The sequence below is a fragment of the Heptranchias perlo genome, unplaced genomic scaffold, assembly GCF_035084215.1.
Source record: "Heptranchias perlo isolate sHepPer1 unplaced genomic scaffold, sHepPer1.hap1 HAP1_SCAFFOLD_122, whole genome shotgun sequence".
Lineage (NCBI taxonomy): Eukaryota > Metazoa > Chordata > Chondrichthyes > Hexanchiformes > Hexanchidae > Heptranchias > Heptranchias perlo.
In genome coordinates this window covers 1,224,215-1,230,315 of record NW_027138451.1, presented here as the reverse complement: position 1 = coordinate 1,230,315, position 6,101 = coordinate 1,224,215, and positions in this window count along the sequence as shown.

Sequence of the window (6,101 nt, the reverse complement as noted above, 5' to 3'; positions counted from 1 at the left end):
ATTATGGAGCCTTGATCTGGAATATAACTCTGGGGGAACACAGCATCATTATTATGGAGGCCTGTTCTGAAATATAACTCTGGGGGAACACAGCATCATTATTATGGAGCCTTGATCTGGAATATAACTCTGGGGGAACACAGCATCATTATTATGGAGGCCTGTTCTGAAATATAACTCTGGGGGAACACAGCATCATTATTATTGAGGCCTGTTCTGAAATACAACTCTGGGGGAACACAGCATCATTATTATGGAGCCCTGATCTGAACTATAACTCTGGGGGAACATAGCATCATTCACAGACTGAATATCAGTGGCTCCATTCCATTGGTTCCTCAACAGTCAGTAAAATAATTTGCAATGATTGATAAGGAAACCAGGAATATTATCCTTTAGCTGTGAGGAAACAGATATTACGACCGAGTGTCCCGAAGTTTCGGACTCATTACCCAGAAATGACAGGACCAGAGGGGTTTATAATTTCCCAAAACGGAGACGGGACATAGCAGAGTGTCCCAGACTCCGTGCTGAGAATTGGACCTTCACCTTGTGTAAAATGGGCTACTAACTGATAGAAATAAACCAGTATCAGCCCGGAAAGCTCAGCGGGTTCCGATACTTAGTGACGTTCCCGATAACCATTCAAATTCTCAGTCAGATGCTGTTTTGGCTTTGACAAACTGTGAAACAGAAAAGTGTGGGATGATATGAAGTGTGGCAAATTATCTCTTTTAGTTCCAGATTTACAGTTTAACTTTGTTCGTTACTGACAGGAGCGGCTGTTACGGAGCCGACTGACTGAGAAACATGCTGCACTCAGTCACTGGCCTGTGCTCCAAACCGGCTCGTTAGACCTGCTCATTTCAGCTCATTTCATTATCAGCTATCGGGAAAATCACTGAAAAAGATGGTGAATCACAACTGGAAAAAACAACCCTCTCTCTATTGGGGGTCTGAGCTCTCCAACATACAGCAGTTTCGGGACACGGTGAGGTTGATGTTCAGAGATAACAGCACAGAGTTTCACTCGTGCAAGCTCCATCCTCTTGTAGAAATATTACAGGGGAGATGAGGAGAATATTTTTCAGTGGGTGGTGGGGATCTGGAATCACTGCCGTTAAAGTTGTTGGAGGCAGAAACCCTCATCGCATTTAAAAAGAACGTGGATATGCACTTCAAGTGCCTTAACTTATAAGGCGAAGAACCAAATGCTGGAAAGTGGGATTCGGCTGGATAGCGCTTTTTCGGCCGGCACAGACACGATGAGCCGAATGGCCTCGTTCTGTGCCGTAAATGACTATCATCTTTCAGATTCTATTTTGCTTCTTTTTCATGTGTTCTCGACACCAACTGTGTTTACTGATCGTTTACTTGACCGACCGAGTTTTCTGTCGCACTCACAGTTAAGCGGAGGGCGCTTTTCAAAATTAAAGCCGCAACTATAATATTAAATATAACGCAATAAAATCAGTTTGATTTCTGTCCTTTCCCAGATAATTTTTTTCTTTAGCGAGCGATGAGAAGCCTGTTGGTTTGTCTTCCTCACACACTGGAATCTTGTGTGTGTGCAGAGGGTGATATTTGAAGTCCGCTCTTCCCATTATATTGTGGGCAGAGTTTGTTATTCAGACTCAGAGGGTGATATTTGAAGTCCCCTCTTCCCATTATATTGTGGGCAGAGTTTGTTATTCAGAATCAGAGGGTGATATTTGAACTCCGCTCTTCCCATTATATTGCGGGCAGAGTTTGTTATTCAGACTCAGAGGGTGATATTTGAAGTCCGCTCTTCCCATTATATTGTGGGCAGAGTTTGTTATTCAGACTCAGAGGGTGATATTTGAAGTCCGCTCTTCCCATTATATTGCGGGCAGAGTTTGTTATTCAGAATCAGAGGGTGATATTTGAAGTCCGCTCTTCCCGTTATATAGTTTACGGTTTGTTATTCAGACTCTGGCTGCAGAACAGCACGACGTTTCTAATATTTTATTAAAACCCGAGTGCGGTGAAATGAAGCAGAGGAGACGAAATTTGTTGAAAGTAAAAGTGCTGATATTAGTTTCATCAGGGGGACCGGAGAGGTTTCCACAGGCAAGGGCTGGCACCATATGATTCTTTCCAGCAGAGTGAGATAGTTGATCACAGTGACTCGACTGGGCGAAGCAATGGGTCAGTGTGCTATTCATATATGACAGTAGAGGCCCGAAATATGCCGAGGTTGTAAGTTCGAGTTTTTCCTAGAATAGATACTGCTTCTGCTTGTGAACATTTCGAGCGGAGTTAAATGTGTAACTATTGTGTTCAAAAATCCTTCTACTTCTCCGTGTTACCCTGTGGCCACTTAGATTCGTCTGACCTACTGTGTTACAACACTAGGTGAGAGTTTAAAATACATGTTTCGAATTGCTTGGTTGGAGGAGTAAGATGCGGTGACAATGGATTTGGGGGAAACGAGATTATTTGTAAACTTGTGGGTTTCCTGTCGGTGTTTCTACATCATATTCGACACAAACACGGATTCTCCTCGACATCTTGCTGAGAATTTTGAAACAGGGAACCTCACACATGTTCGGAGTCCGCGAGAGAAAATTCAGAGGAACTTCAAATTTAAACCCTGCGCTCTTAAATATGTTGTAAATTGTAAATATCAGAATGAGAATCTTATTGAGAAATGAATGATCTCAAAGCTCCCGCACATGAATGGGCTTGAAATCATCAACCATTTCAGTTAATAACCGAACGCGCCACAATAGATCGTTCAATTCACTAAATCACAGCGACCACCAACCAGATTGTATTTTTATGGCATTTAGATCACTATTTTGGTTAAGTGGCTTTATTACATATAATTTACATCACAGAAACAGATCATCCGGCCCAACTTGTCCATGCCGGTGATATGCTACACATGAGCTAATCTACACGTGTGGAGAAACTGAGAAACTCTCGGATTTCGGAGGTAGAAGATTTGTTATTATTTTATTTGAAGGTCAGAACTTTCTCAAGCAGACGTTGGAACAGAAATAAATAGAACAATTTTAAAAAGCAACAACACAGGAACAGTGTTGGGTTCATACTAGCTGTGGTTCAGTGTTAGAACTCCCGTCTCTGATTCAGAGGCCCGCTGGTGGACTCAAACACACTCAAGAGGTAGCCATAATCAAACCATTCTTTATCGATTCTTGATCAGCAGGGATCGAGACAGCTGTGACTTTCTCTTCTCGACCCGCCTTAAAAGCAGTTAATAATTTGTTAGTACGGTAATGTATCAGTGCAACAGGCAGCAGAAGAGTTTCTGCATTAGTTCTGCGTGAGGCCCGAGATTTGGTCAATGATTCAGCAAAGGCAACGAGAAGATATGGAGGCAGCACGTGATGTAACAACCGCCAGCAAAGCTCATATAGCGATACAGGTTCTCTCTCGCCCTCTCCTATATTTCCATAATATGATGGTGGATAAGCTTCGCACTCAAGATCTTGTTAAAGGCCACTGCGGATATTTAACAAAGCGCATCTTGGTTCATCACTTGTGAGTGGGAAAGATCATTGAGAATAATTTCGCCATTGGAACAATAACATTTGGATTTTACTGACTGATGGCATAATGCGGTTGTCAATGCTGGGGATTAGATTTTCAGTATGTATTCAATGGGACAGTGGGGCCGCTGATGATCAGGAGAGCGCTCTATGACTCTACTGTGTTAAAAGGAACAGTGGGTCAGTGGCTTTTTTGTTATTCATTCTTGAGATATGGCTTCGCTGGCAAGGCAACCTTTTCAATGAAACCAGAAAACATACAATAAAAACATGGACACGGAAAAGGGCAAAGCCGTCAGAGGCCGTGTGTCACGACGGCTAAAACACCTGATTTCGGTGTTAACCTTGATGTGCTGAAGATTCGAGCCATGGTCTGGTTATTTGACACACTGGGTGAGAACGTGTCAGACAGCGGCCAGAACAGTGTAACACCTGTTCGTTTGTAACAGTCCCAAACGCAAATTCCTTTTGTTTCAGAAGCTGACTGTGCACTTACATCATTGAGTATCTGGGTACACGGGCAGGTAAACGCCAAAAGTGGTTTCCGTGCAGATTGTTTCTGCTTGTATTCCCATGATTATAGAAAATTAAGGGATAATCTAATTGAGGTGTTTAAGGTGATTGAGGGAGTTGATACGTTGATAGAGAGAAACTATTTCCTCTGGTGGGGAAGTCCAGAACAATATGGAATAACTGAAAATTAGAGAGATTGATTCGCTTCTTCATTCAACAACATCACTTCTGTTCGACACAATCCTCCTCCTCCGTTTGTCTTTCACCGATAAAAAGTAGTATTGACACGCGAAACTGTTCTTTGTTTCAAAATAACTAATCTCATGGAGGAGCTTCCTAATTTCCCTCATTGAATCTTCCCAAACAAATTACTTCGAAATTACTAAAATAGTTGGTTTTTATCCGTCTCGCTGGTGCAAAACAGGCTTCTGGTACTTTCGCATGGTTTATTACAGCATCTGCAGTTTACAACAGCTTCTCACAGATTTTCAAATCCTCTCAGCTGTCTTACCTTTAACCTGCCAGACAGTCTGCTGAATAAGACTTTTCGAATGCGCCCAACTTTCCCAGCAAAATCTTTCACAGAAGTGACCCTGGAGTGTGACACTTCCGACAATGCAGCACACCCTCAGCACTGAACTGAAGTGTCAGCCTCGATTATCTGCTCGAATCTCTGGATAGCGGTTTGACACAATAATCGTCTGGCTCAGGATCGAAAATTCAACCGCTGAGCCAAGGCTGACACTTTAAAGGTATAAATGTTAAAAGGAGCGAACGGGAGAACAGGACTACAATAGACAGCGGATTGAGAGAAACACAGGACTACAATAGACAGCGGATTGAGAGAAACACAGCGGCGGAGATTTGCTGGTTAAAGTATCCTGTAATACCCAATGGTCCCATCATTCTTTGCAAAGAAAGGGGGATTTGAAGACAATGAGAATGAACAGGAAATGACCCGCCTGAAAGTGGAACTGACCCAATTTAATCCGCTGGAATGAAGGCAAATTGAACGGGACCAGCTGTGGGGCCGGCTAAATACCAGATGGATAAAGAATAGGCTCAAGGCTGAATGGGTCACATCACTGACAGAGGTTCCAGGGATAAATAGGGAGGTTGTAACAAAATAAAATTAAAGAAATGGTTATAAACTCTGGGGTGGCATTTTCAGGAGATAAATGTACAGACAGATTGGTAAAGGTTCAATAAGACATGAGTGAGGTACAACTTAACCCAATAGGAAACAATTGGGTATTGCAAACCAAGAGATCACTGAATAAACAGAGAGGACTGAGCTAATAACATGCTAAAATGATCAATGTTACTGGGTGACAAAATGGAACAAAATGCGATTCATGAAAAAACAGAATGCACCTTTGCATTTTGTATGGAGACAAAAAGAAGATAAGTGATCAACGTAAAGGAACGCAGCAAGCGTTATTCGGAGCATTGAATAAAGGGAGGTTGTGCATACAGAGTAAAGCAACATCAGAGCGTTTATATAGGGAGGGGGAACTGGGACTCTCGCACAGGCGAGATGTTGGCAGATGGCAGATCCACTTTGAGCTCTCACGCAGGCGCAGAAGGTTAAGTGGTGATTTGAAAGAGTTTTTTCGGATTTTGAAAGATATTGATGTAATAGATCGAGAGAAACATTTTTCGCTGGTGGAGGGTCTATGACAAGGGGGCATAACCTTAGAATCAGAGTCAGGTCATTCAGTGGAGAAGTTAAGAAAGGGGTGGTCGAAGTGTGGAAATATCTCGCACGAAAAGCAGTAGTTACTCGCTTAATTAATAACTTTAAACGTGAGATCGATAGATTTTGGCAGCAAAGGGTATTAAGGGAAATGGAGCAAAGGCGGGTAAATGGAGTTAGGACACAGATCAGCACTGATCTCATTGAATGGCGGAACAGGCTCGAGGGACTGAATGACCTGTTCCTGTTCATATGTCCCTATGTATAGAACATGCGGTCTTTGTCACATATTTCCCAGTGTTGTGTTTGGCAAACGTCGGGAAGGAGAGCCCGCCTGCTTGGACCCGCTAAACCAA